Source organism: Hoplias malabaricus, chromosome 11 (genome assembly GCF_029633855.1).
Source record: "Hoplias malabaricus isolate fHopMal1 chromosome 11, fHopMal1.hap1, whole genome shotgun sequence".
Lineage (NCBI taxonomy): Eukaryota > Metazoa > Chordata > Actinopteri > Characiformes > Erythrinidae > Hoplias > Hoplias malabaricus.
Window position 1 is genome coordinate 41,254,678 of NC_089810.1, and position 14,173 is coordinate 41,268,850.

Below are 14,173 nucleotides of genomic sequence, written 5' to 3' on the forward strand. Positions count from 1 at the left end.
CAGTCATAAACTACACTGTACACACACAGCTCCTCGCTCCCTCTACAGTGAACTACATCAGTCACAAACTACACTGTACACACACAGCTCCTCGCTCCCTCTACAGTGAACTACATCAGTCACAAACTACACTGTACACACAGCTCCTCACTCCCTCTACAGTGAACTACATCAGTCACAAACTACACTGTACACACACAGCTCCTCACTCCCTCTACAGTGAACTACATCAGTCACAAACTACACTGTACACACACAGCTCCTCGCTCCCTCTACAGTGAACTACATCAGTCACAAACTACACTGTACACACACAGCTCCTCGCTCCCTCTACAGTGAACTACATCAGTCACAAACTACACTGTACACACACAGCTCCTCGCTCCCTCTACAGTGAACTACATCAGTCACAAACTACACTGTACACACACAGCTCCTTGCTCCCTCTACAGTGAACTACATCAGTCATAAACTACACTGTACACACACAGACAGCACTAGGAGTTCAGATTCACACAGATGAATAAATAGAAAGGGTGTGTGTTAGAGATATATACTGCACTGTTAACATCTAGATTCAGTCGTATCAGGACGTGTGCAGTGCACTACAGAGGGAGCATGGAGTGATTTGGGATTAAACCTCTGTTTCTCTCAGGCTTCATAGTGTTTTGAGGTCACTCTTTAAGAGGTACTATGGCCCCCTACTGGACTGGCGTTAGAATGCAGCCGTTTTCATACTTGTCTGGATGGGGATATTTTCATAAACAGAGAGAGGAAAATGTCCATTTTTTAAATAGAAACAGATGCGTGTGGACGGGGCGTCAGATTCCCCGAATGTTCCTGAGGCTAGAATAAGATGGAAGCAACCTGTGTGTGTGCCCCCTTTATATCTTTATAAAAGTCATGATGTGAAAACCCTAAAGCTGCTTGTCTCTTCTGTGTGTGGAAACGTCTCAGGGTCGATTAGTGAATGCAGTTCTTGGTTCGTCTGTAGAGTCAATACTGTTATGTAAACAGGAAGGGCCCTTACCACCAATCAACCTCACTGTCTGAGAATGTAACATACACAAGAGCACTGGTCAATCCGTGGCCTAGCGGTCAACACTCAGCATGGAAGAGTGATACGCTACAGAGGGTTCATTCTAGGTGACACACAGAGGCGTTTTCATCAGGGGTTAGCAGTGTAGAGTTGACCCCCTGCCTGTGTGAGACCGAGGCGCTATAACAACAGATCCAGGCAGCTCCCATGCTGCCCTTTTCACTGGCTAATTAGAAACAGACGGAACACACACTCCCCTGTCTGCGAACATGCGGCGTGTTGACATTTTAGCGCCACTCATCTGGGCGAGCTTCTTTTTTTTTTCTTTTTAACTCTCCTGGCTAAGCAGAGCCCACCAGAAGGGGTCACCGGCAACAAGACAGCTGGACAATGCATGAAATACAAGCCCGATTGGCTGGTTGACTTGTCTTGGAAAGTTTAAATGAAACTGTAATTCCAGTAATGTGAGAGCAGCGAAATCCAGACGTTGTGCAGGAGGTGAGGAACAGAACAGAAGCCTGTGCTGTGTGAGTTTAGAGAATATTACGAGACAAACGTAGAAAGTGCTTCAGGGGCCTAGAGGTTGTGGGTTCGATTCCCGCTCCGGGTGACTGTCTGTGAGGAGTGTGGTGTGTTCTCCCCGTGTCCACGTGGGTTTCCGAGGAGCTCCACAACTGTGGTGTGGTTCTCTTTTATTCTCCTGTGGATTCACAGAGCGACAACAACATTCAGCGCCGTGATGCTCTCCACGTTAATGTTACTTCTGTTTACAGGTTAAAATGATATTTAATGACGGTAAACGATGTAAACCACAGACGTTAAAAGAACGTGTGGTAGAGTTCCCTGCGACATGTCGTCATCTGTAAACAACCAACAGTCCCTTCACATTGGTCTCATAGCAGTGAGACTGAGCCGTCATCCTAGTGGTGGTCATTTTACAAAGCAGATCACTTCCTCTGCTCTACTGCGCCCTACTTTCCCCTCCATTTACACATCTATCACTTCTCCACCTCTCCCCAACTGACTTGTGGTTTCTTCCAGTTAAGAAGTTTTCCTTCTGAGCCTTCTGAACTTTCCTCCCCTCTCCCGCTCCTCGGCCTTGATAAGGAAAGCCCACGCGGGTACATCCGGGGGAGGAGACGAGAGGAGATTGAAACCAGATGAATGAGGCGGTGGAGAGACGGGTGTGGCAGGCCCATATTTCACTCCCTAAAGGCTGATTAAAAGGCCAGGCCAAGTCTCTGGTATTCCAGGCCTGGCCACTGTGCCTTGACTGATGCCTCTGGCTCTCATACTCCACTCAAGCCTTGCTAGCAAGCCAGCACACACACACACACACACACATTTTCACTATTTATCTATCTGTCTCTATCCCCTTCCCTTGCCATTCCCTCTCTGTCTTCCACTGAATGCTCCTTCCATCTGAAAGGTCGATATGAAGAAAGAAAACAGCAAAATCTTTCACTCCCTAATTCCTGGCTGTCACCGATGCACACTTTGGAGACTGACATGAGCCTTGGTGTGTTTAATTAAATCAGTATTAAATGGAGAAAAACAGGGCTCAGACCGTGCTGTCACCTTGCATTGTGGTTTTAGGGGAAACCCAGTGAAGTGGAGGAGAAAGTAGGCCAGAGGGAGGAAAGAGTGTGGAGCAACGCTGCCAGGAGAACGAGGACAAATTGCACATTTTTTGGAAGTGCGCTCCAAAATGGAACGACTCAACATCACGACTCTGTCAACATCACGCCTCGTAACGGAATTCAGTCCAGGGTCAATCTGATCTCCACTGGTTGTGGATGTATTTCACAACACCGAGTAAAATGATACCACAGTGTTACTTGTGTCAACATCGTAAGTTTTCTGCCTTCCAGAACAAAGTTTCCCTGTCACCGAGGCAGTATATTAAAACTGCTTGTGCAACTCTGGGCTTTCTGGAGGTGATAAATCGACCGGGACCATTCCTGCCTGGGCTTCATAGCACTCCAAGGACATGTTTTAAACACACTTTGGATGCTCTGCATTTACTCTGTTCCTGGCAGTTGTTTCGCCCCTAAATCCCATGATTCTGCTCATGTTTCTCTGGAACAGAAGATATTAATCCATATAAAAGCCAGGGTCAGTCAAATACCTTTAGGTTCTTCGCATCTTGCTCATTCTAGTTTATCTGTGTGGCCAAGACTATGCTATACACATTTCTTAAGTGGACGCTAACAAAAATAAGCACAAAGATTGATGTGTGCATATTCCCGAAGGACATGACACAACAAACGGAGAGTGGACAGCTTGTTTTCCCAGTGCGCCGGCTGGTGGAGGACTGGGCTTCAGCTGCCACGTGTCCTGGCGTGGAGCCTGGCTTGGAGGCGGTGGGACTCGCCTGATCTGCGGCTATGACTGGAACTGGGTGTGTGTGTCACTGTAGAGGCTGTGTTATTTACTCTGGGGAGCTACAGCTGCACTATACCCAGCATCCCACTCCATTCTGCTCTCACACTGTAGGCCTGCGATGATTCGACCAGCTGCTGGAGCGGTTCACCACATCCCCATGACATTGCAGCAATGTCACGTAGCAGAGGCTTTGTATGTTTCTGGCAGGTGTGCAGTTTCTCCTGCTGCTAAATGCTTGCACATATTTGTTCTCAAAGAATATGCAATTCATCTGTATATATATCTGCTACAGTGGTTCCTAATGTTGTCCTTGAGTATCCCTCCCTTGGAACCTAATCCAGCTAACCAGGCCTTTCCTAATTGGGTTTGTTACCGAGGGCAAGCTACAATAAACACCAGGGGTCTCAAGATTGGGACGCGCTGGTCAGGCATCACTGCTTGCAGTCCTGCGTAGACTCAACCAGACCCAGCTGTGACAGGCAAGGGCCCTGGTGGGATGGCAGCATGTCCACTCTGTTGGGAACCTCTCGTATAAAGAGAAAAAGGAAATTTGCGGTGTATTGTAAATGCCAAAGGAAGGTAAGGCATGTGTTTCCTATTAAGTCAACTGCAAAGGAGCACTCGTGAAACCCCTACCTGCTGAGAGAGAGCGTTTTATTAGTACCACATTTACTGCAACAAATAAGGAGCACTACTAGTCCTTAATCAGCCTACTCAGTGAGACTAATACCGTGTCTTTCATCCCACATCTCCACTCCCTTGGATTTCAAAATCACAGGCAGACCCCGAGGCTCAGGCAATGCTCTCCCCACAGATCCCTCCAGATCTGTTTGTTTCTCTGCGATCTTCTCCCCGCCACCCACTAGAGACGTGTGACTAATAATGAAGACGAGCTAGAGTGTCGTTGGGGGGTATGCAATGCCAGAGCTGAAGAAGAAAAGGAATAATTTTACTGTTGATCTCATACTCAGTTCTAGCTTCCGGGCAAAAAAAGAGGAAGATCACAACCTTTATTTACCTCCATCTTTTATTTGTCCCGTTCCTTCGCTCTCTACTTTACAGATTCTTACAGATTGCATTATGTAAATCACGATGTCTAACCCTCCCTGTTTAGTACGGCGACTCTATCCTGGGGAGGCTCAGAACCAGAAATGGATAAATGAGAAAAGAGAAACAAGGGAGATGATGAATACAAGTAAGTCAGAGTGAGGGAGGGATGGAGAAAGGAAGAGAGAGAGAAAGAGATGGAGAGAAAACAGGACTAATGTTAATCAGGGCAGGCCCCCTCTCAGCCATGCAACAGTTTGCCCCGGAGGGTTAAATAAATGGGTTTTATTTTTGGCTTCCGAATCTAGACCCTTATTTAAGGCGAGACATGCTAAGTGCTTTGTCTCTTATGCAGCAGCCCTGGGGGCAATATTTTCTTCTTAATTAAAATGAAACAAGGTGCAGAGGCTGGCCACTGGATTCGTTGGCAGATGGGGGAGGAGGAGGGCGGCTGCTGTTCTTTCTGCTTTGGTGTTTCACCATTCAACAGAATTAAAAAAAAAAAAAAAAATGTTTGGGCACAGTCCCTTCTTCTCGGCTAAGACTCTGTTTCTGCTGACGCAAGGGCTTTGTCTGAAGATTAATGACGGGCATTTGGCTCCCCGAATCCAACACAGAGGTTAAAGAATAACCTCCTCCCAGAAAAGCTGCAGTACACTCCAATTGCTCAGAGAGGCAATTTCTCTCGCTTCCCTCCCTCTACCACTATCTCTCTCCCTCTCTCTCCACCATTTTAGAGCACTAGCAAATAAATAATAATATCCCAGCTCTACTCCACGAGAGGAAATGTCTGTTTCAGGGGAGGAAATCAGATTTGAAGTGCATCAAAATGACAATGTGAGTTAGAGATAATAAGGTTTGCATGTTTCTCGAGAAGACTTTCTCCATAACCCTATCATCGCTGAGATCAGTGTGGCCTAGGGCTGCTCCTCAGCAGTGTGTAGGGGCTGCTCTGCCACTCAGAGGGCAGCGGATGTGGCGCTGGAGTTATTTTCTCATGGGTGAAGGGAGGGAAATATTAGCAATTTGCTTGACCTAGTAAATCCATCATGACCTGATTTCCAGAAGAGTTTTACAGAAAGGATAATGCACACTCAATGGCAGCAAGTGGCTATCAGTTGGTTAGAGAAGTGTATAACGCTGCAGCTATAGAAAGGCACATTACGCCACAGCGATAAGAGATTTTGAGCAATAATCTTAACCCTACATTCATCCACACATTGTCTGACGTCTGTTCCCGATGACAGCTTGTGTACGTTTGTCTGACTGCTGCTTGTCCCCATGATTTATTCATTTATTTTTTTGAGGCCTGATTGCCTCCACCGCTGCACGCTGCAGTGCGTCGACTGAGGGAGTCTGTCTTTACTGTCGCTGTTTGTTCTCCGAAGCTTTATCAACTCGTGGAGGTTCTGAAATTTTCCCTGGAACTGATTACAGCTTAGACGTGCTCTTCTTCGCTCAGGGTGCTGGGAAACTCTAGACTCACGTATAATCTCTTTTTCCATCTTTCTTTTAACTATAACATTCTGTAACAACGCTGTATTTTTTCATGTTTATTTATATTCATTCGGAAAATTTAACCTTTCTGTTTTTTATTCTTATTCTTACTGCTCCTTTTGTCCCTGTAAAGCACTTAGACTTGCTGCTGTCTATAAAAGGTGCTCTATAAATAAACTTGCCTTGCTGGCTGTCTACCTGCTCTCACCACTGTTATCTTTTCTGTTCCCTCTGTACAGTTGTGCTTTTTACTTGGTTGGTTTTTTGGTGGTTCTACTACTGTACTGTGGAACAGCACTGTGGATTCAAATTATTGTTTTATTGTTAAATACATTTTTTCCGGCAGCACAGTGGTGTCTCCCTCACACAGTTCCAGGGTTCTGGGGTCATGGGGTCAATCCCCACCTCAGCTCAATGTCTACTGATTCTTTCACACATGAACTGTGGAGAATTTCTAAAGAAACTAGAGCTAGGAGTAAAAAGTCTGTGTAATATCTGGGACAGATGTCACGGGTGGTCACCTTCACACACACACACCTACACACACAGCTCCTCCAGGTAAACTCCAGAACATTTCTTGATTACTGTGCATGTGTGAAAGGGGCTTATGAGGAGTTTGGTGTGTTCTCCCTGTGTCTGCTTGGGTTTCCGCTGTGTGCTCTGGTTTACTTCTACAGTCCGAACACACATCTGGGTAAGTGGATTGGTTATTCAAAAGTGTGCAAAGTGTGAGTGTCTGAGTGAACGTGTGAGTGTGTGATACCCAGGGTAAGTACCTGCCTTGCACCCAGAGTTTCTAGGTTGGCTCTGGGCACAGTGCAGCCCTGAACAGGAGGAAGCAGTTGCAGAGAATGAAGGAACAGATTCTTATTGTTTGTAACATCTGTAAAATGCCTTGTGTGTCTAATCTAGCTACAGCTATAAGCTAACAAGAAAGGGTTTGAAGCATGTCTAAAAATAGTAATTCACTCTGGATAGGACTGAATATACTACTGATAACTGAGTTGGGTTTTTAGGGTTAGGGGTTAGGCGCAGGACTAACAAGATGCCCGTAAACATCCCTTCTTACTATGACAGATACTAGATATTATGCTCTATAAAACGCTAAGGACGAGATGTCCCCAACATGAAATCTGATCTGTAAACATAAAGACTGAGCAGGCAGTGCATTGGGGCAGCAGGACAAAAATATCCAGTTTTTCTACAGATTGATGTTGTTTGAACAAAACTGTCCACGCAAACAAACTGTAATCTTTGCTAGGTATATCAGTTTAAGTCTTACATTACCCACAGTTCTGACATCTCAGCCTCGCATATTTGAGAGAGGCTGGAGACTATTCGGCCTTCAATGGCAACCCTGGGGATACGGCACATGAAGGAGAATAATGTAAAATAGAGCTACAACACACCACATTAGATCCTAACAACAACTTTAAGCAATTCAAAACCCTCAAAATAACCAGGGGAGAGAGAGCAGCAGCACATCCTCAGAGCCACAGTGCCTTTCCCCTTCCCTTTCACTCACAAACACACACAGCTCGGCAAATGCCACTCAATATCCTTCTAGTGGAATGCCACTTTGATGTACAAAATATGAGAAGCCATATTACAAGAAAACCATGTAAAACTGCTACGTCTGACTTTTGCGTCTTGGCACTGGTCACCACAAATTATTTATCACGGCGTGAGAAATTACGAGACATTCGTTTTTCCTTTTGTGCTACAGCATGCCCAGAGGGACCAGCCTCTGAGGAAACCTGGCCCCCGTCTTCACGATGAAGTTATAAATAAGCCAAAGAAAAAACAGGGTGGTGCACCCGAGGATTACTTCATCTAATCCATTATGTCTCTGCTTCTAAATGTGGATCATGACTCTATTCTCACTTCAGAGTGCAGATTTTCTCTTTCTTGTTCTATCCCCCAGTGTACATTTCTCTCTCTCTCTCCCTCCCTCTCTGTCTCTCTATCCCTCTGTCTCCCTCCCTCTCTGTCTCTCTATCCCTGTCTCCCTCCCTCTCTGTCTCTCTCTCTGTCTCTCTATCCCTGTCTTCCTCCCTCTCTCTCACCCTCTCTCTGTGTCTCTCCCTCTCTCTGTGTCTCACTCTAGCCCTGTCTCCCTCCCTCTCTCTGTCTCTCTCTCTCTGTGTGTGTCTCTCTCTATCCCTGTCTCTCTCTATCCCCCTGTCTCTCTCTCACTCTGTCTCTCTCTATCCCTCTGTCTCCCTCCCTCTCTGTCTCTCTATCCCTCTGTCTCCCTCCCTCTCTCTCACCCTCTCTCTGTGTCTCTCCCTCTCTCTGTGTCTCACTCTATCCCTGTCTCCCTCCCTCTCTGTGTCTCTCTCTAGCCCTGTCTCCCTCCCTCTCTGTGTCTCTCTCTATCCCTGTCTTTCTCCCTCTCTCTCTCTCTGTCTCTCTCTATCCCTCTGTCTCCCTCCCTCTCTCTCTCTGTCTCTCTCTATCCCTGTCTCCCTCCCTCTCTGTCTCTCTCTATCCCCCTGTCTCCCTCCCTCTCTGTCTCTCTCTATCCCCCTGTCTCCCTCCCTCTCTGTCTCTCTATCCCTCTGTCTCCCTCCCTCTCTGTCTCTTTATCCCTCTGTCTCTCTATCCCTCTGTCTCCCTCCCTCTCTCTCTCTCTCTCTCTCTCTGTCTCTCTCTATCCCCCTGTCTCCCTCCCTCTCTGTCTCTCTATCCCTCTGTCTCCCTCCCTCTCTGTCTCTCTATCCCTCTGTCTCCCTCCCTCTCTGTCTCTTTATCCCTCTGTCTCTCTATCCCTCTGTCTCCCTCCCTCTCTGTCTCTCTATCCCTCTGTCTCTCTATCCCTCTGTCTCCCTCCCTCTCTGTCTCTCTATCCCTCTGTCTCCCTCCCTCTCTGTCTCTCTATCCCTCTGTCTCTCTATCCCTCTGTCTCTCTATCCCTCTGTCTCTCTCTCTCTCTGTCTCTCTCTCTCTCTGTCTCTCTCTCTCTCTGTCTCTCTCTCTCTCTCTCTCTCTCTCTCTCTCTCTGGGGTGTGTCAGGGTTGAAGGATGATGTTGCTAAGAAGCATCATTTACAGATTTTCCCATCCACCCACATGTAAATCGTAGTCATTCACTGCAGACTCAATGTTCTGTGTCTGAAGTACAACAACAGAACAAAGTACCGATGACCATCAGCCTTCCACTGTGTCATACCACACTGTTGTGCCTTTCTGGATGCACCACCCTAACCCTAACCCTTTATCTGAGCAAGAAACATGGGTTTCAGAACATAACTGCTGCCCTATTTAAGGTGGTGTGGACAGTTACAAAGCTTAGGCACCAGAATGCTCATTATATGTTTATTTATTGTCCTTCTGGGACATGGTCTTGACTGATTGATATATGGTCACCTCCTGCTTCTCATCAGGAAGACAGAATCACATTCCCACCAGGTGTGTGTGAGCTAAAGCCTGTGCCACACGGAGCCCACACTGAGCCTGCAGTGGGCTAAGACGGGGTAAATGCATCCTGGAAGCTGATTAAGTCATTTCCAGATCCCACAGCCCTTGAAGCTGCTGGAACTGGGGCGAACGGCAAGTCCGTCTGTCAGCTAGAGGCCGTCTTTCTGTCCGTCTGTCAGTCCCTCCCCTGGTGTGTCCACCGAGGATGGGTTTCAGCCTTCACTGCTGGCAGCCGGCTTTATTAATCACAGAAGCCCATGGACGCAATTTAGATTACCCTTATTCTCCGGCGGATTAGCTCTGGCCTAATCTGCTCAGTGGCCTCTCTGGCTCTTTGGTATTAAATATTCGTTTTGGGCCAGGCCCTGTGAGCACATAAGCGTCCGACATGAGGATGCCAGACGGGAGGAGTGCACTAATAAGAGCGAGTGAGGAGAAAGGTCATGGAGGACTCTCATCCTTGGTTCTTTGTCCTTGGTCTTTGACTTTGACTGAAGTTTGGAGGTGAGGACAAACATGTGGATCTCCTGAAACGAAAGGACTTTCTCTTCTGCTTCTACTCATCATTCTGGTCTTACTCTGTTCAAGACACACACACACACACACACACACACGTCTTTCTGCTGATGTGACTCTTTCTCGAATGCAGTGACATGCAGAGGAACACTATGTCCCTCAGTTTCCAGCTCTGCTCCAAGGATCAGTGAAAAACGCTGATCATCATTTAATGGACGCAACACGACAGGAAAAAAAAAGGACTGTGCCTCATTTCCTAAACCTCTCGTCAAAATGGCCTTTGTTAATTTCAATTCAGTAACTAATGAAGGAAAGAGAATGAAAATCATCACCATGCAAAACCTGGCAGAGCAACAACACTGTCATCAACAGAGGCACAAGCTGCTGATCTTCTCAGAGAAATGAACCTGTCACTTCAGAGCCCAGACCTCAGAGAAACTGAGTACAAACATCAGAGAGTGCAGTTATAAGGATAAACCCGAGGATGTGATACTTGTGCAGTATTATACACTACTATTCACACTCTCCCAAACACACACACACACTGGGAAAACCCTCAACAATGTGACCCTCAAACAATGGCGTATTGGACACGGTCACGTCCACTTCTCTGCTACAAACCATACACATTTTTAAGGAAGACAACAAGCTCCTCCTGCTTAAGCTCCTCCGACATTCCCAACACACACTGGAATGAGCACTGTGAGAATTTCTTGGACGCGGTGTTGCTGGGATGCTGTCTTCTGAGGCACGTGAGGAAGGCGGTCGTTGAATATGTCACAGAAACTAAATCTTAATGTCACGCCGTCCGTTCAGCCTGAATGTCAGCGGCGTTTAATTGGCCTGCCGCTGGTATCCGCAGGCGACAGATGAGCGTGGACGAATGAGGGGACGCGAGCGGGTAGTGCCTCGTTTTGCAGCCTCTGCGTTTTTCTGCCTCTCTGGCCTCGTGTGTTCAGCTGACAGCACTGAAGAAAATGTCACCGTGCTATTTTTGATCCGGATAACGTGTGGTCCTGGATTTGGGAATGCTGGAGGAAGTGGAAGAGGACACGCTGTTTTGATTCCAGCCTTGACTTTTTATCAAAACCAAACCTAAAGCAAACAGAGGGAGGTTTATTGAGATGCTGGTTTGTGCATTTGCATTGTTTATGTGACAAATCCAGAGACTATCCATTGGTTCAGTCCCAGAATGTTAGTTTTGTGAGCCACTATTTAGGTCTCTCCAGAAATACACACATTTGAAACAAAGAACACATGAGAACTCGCCCTAGTCAACCTCCTATAGTGCTTTTCTACCAACTGGAACTGGAAAAAAGGAGCTGAACCACTTTTACAGTGTCCTCTCCGAGGGTCTGAAAAACACGGTGAAATATCACACGTTCACCTTTATAAACCTCCGACTATTTAATTCTTGGCTGTGAATTGCAACCGGAATTTAGGATGGAGGTCCATTGGGAATCTCAGAGCCCTCAAAACAAGCTCAGGTTCCTCCATCCGGATGATGTAAGAGCTCTTTTCCACAAAGTGAGCCAGAGAAATGGAAGCAGAAAGCCATCTACAGCAGCAAAGACAGCAATCTGTCGTCTCCAGCCGTTAGTCGAGTGTGGAGAACAGGTCAGGGAAGAAGCTTTATTTAAACCAGAGGGATGGTGTTTATGGAAAAAATAAAGGGCTGCTCTGAGCCTTTCAAATTCAACATCTCTGCCTCGACAAGGCAATCAGGTGAAGAGACAGGACTCAGAGTTTAGAGGAAATGTACACAATTCTTCCAGGTACTCCAAACAGAGTCCATCAGCCACGACGCGTCTGAGGTCTTCTTCAACCCTGGAGCTCTGACACTAACGGAAAACAACAAGAAATGGAAGCTTACGGCTCGTTGGGTTTGTGCGATAGGTGAATGTTATTGTAGGTTGGGAATGATTGACAAGTACTCCAGCCACAGTGAGGACTAATTAAACTGTATGCAGTTTGCTAAATGATATTACGTTAAACTGACGTGTAGTGCTTCATTAATTTTCCTGTTAAAACAATGGATCATTAGAATGCTGTGTCCCTAAGGGTTCCCAGTCGCATTACTCTCAATCAGTAATGAAAGTGGAACTTGTTTTTCTTGTTGGTTCAAGGCCTAGATCATATTAGTTAGAATTAATTTACATCATTTACAAAATACTAAATTTACTGTTTAGTGATTTATTGATTTATTCTTGAGGTAAAATCCCTGTGAAGTGTGATAAAGAACACGGAAATCTGTGAAGTGGAAAAGTTACAACAGCCAATAACACCACATCAAATGTTCCAGCCCCTGCGACCTGAACCAATCAGTGAGAACGCTGATGTAGTTTACCATCAACACGGCGAGCTACTTCATAGTCGATTTATCACCACAAGGTCAAGGCAGGAAGTGTGTGTGTGTGTCCGTGCAGGAATACTAACTTTTAAGAGTATTAACTTTTAAGAATTCCCCAATTTAAAGGAATTGAGTGTGGGGAAAAAGCAGTGTGTGTGTGTAAGAAGCGACTGTATCTTTTAAGGTGGAGCGGTGTGTGTGAGTAAAAAGCGACTGTATCTTTTAAGGTGGAGCGGTGTGTGTGAGTAAGAAGCGACTGTATCTTTTAAGGTGGAGCGGTGTGTGTGAGTAAGAAGCGACTGTATCTTTTAAGGTGGAGCGGTGCGTGTGAGTAAGAAGCGACTGTATCTTTTAAGGTGGAGCGGTGCGTGTGAGTAAGAAGCGACTGTATCTTTTAAGGTGGAGCGGTGGGTGTGAGTAAGAAGCGACTGTATCTTTTAAGGTGGAGCGGTGGGTGTGAGTAAGAAGCGACTGTATCTTTTAATGTGGAGCGGTGTGTGTGAGTAAAAAGCGACTGTATCTTTTAAGGTGGAGCAGTGTGTGTGAGTAAAAAGCGACTGTATCTTTTAAGGTGGAGCAGTGTGTGTGAGTAAAAAGCGACTGTATCTTTTAAGGTGGAGCGGTGTGTGTGAGTAAGAAGTGACTGTATCTTTTAATGTGGAGCGGTGTGTGTGAGTAAGAAGCGACTGTATCTTTTAAGGTGGAGCGGTGTGTGTGAGTAAGAAGCGACTGTATCTTTTAAGGTGGAGCGGTGTGTGTGAGTAAGAAGCGACTGTATCTTTTAAGGTGGAGCGGTGCGTGTGAGTAAGAAGCGACTGTATCTTTTAAGGTGGAGCGGTGCGTGTGAGTAAGAAGCGACTGTATCTTTTAAGGTGGAGCGGTGGGTGTGAGTAAGAAGCGACTGTATCTTTTAAGGTGGAGCGGTGGGTGTGAGTAAGAAGCGACTGTATCTTTTAATGTGGAGCGGTGTGTGTGAGTAAAAAGCGACTGTATCTTTTAAGGTGGAGCAGTGTGTGTGAGTAAAAAGCGACTGTATCTTTTAAGGTGGAGCGGTGTGTGTGAGTAAGAAGTGACTGTATCTTTTAATGTGGAGCGGTGTGTGTGAGTAAGAAGTGACTGTATCTTTTAAGGTGGAGCGGTGTGTGTGAGTAAGAAGTGACTGTACCTTTTAAGGTGGAGCGGTGTGTGTGAGTAAGAAGCGACTGTATCTTTTAAGGTGGAGCGGCGTGTGTGAGTAAGAAGCGACTGTATCTTTTAATGTGGAGCGGTGTGTGTGTGAGTAAGAAGCGACTGTATCTTTTAAGGTGGAGCGGTGTGTGTGTGAGTAAGAAGCGACTGTATCTTGTTGGTGTCTGAAGTGTAAATTGTCTGTAAGTGTTTATTCACTGTTTGAATTCCCACAGAAACTCATGTGTAACTCGAGCTGTTTAGTTTTGTAGCACTTTCGCTCTGTGTTTACTTTCATGCAGTTAGCGCTCTCCTGAATTTAGAGTCAGTTCCACCTTAAGTAATGTAACTGTAACAGAAAAAATAAGTCAGTGTTACCCCCCTATGGAGCAGGAATAGTTACCATGAGACAGAGAGAGAGAGAGACATTGTTCCTTTTTTTCCTCGTGTATGTTTACATTGCTCATTTACACATTTGACCGGAATCGAGAACAAAGCGAATGGAGAGAAGCACATTTCGGGGAAACATCTTAATTGTATTAAAAGTGCTTTTATAAAAAGTGTTGCTCAGTGTTTGGCTTGTGGCTCAGGCTTGGCTCATGTTTTCCACACAGGACAGTTATAGGCACATGAGTCATTTTTGAAATCAACAAGCCCCAGTTACAGTTGATATATTATGGGATGTACCTCTCTGGGCCTGGGTCTGTTGAGCTTTGAGTGAAGCCTGCGTTTCTTTAATTACGGACAATGTCA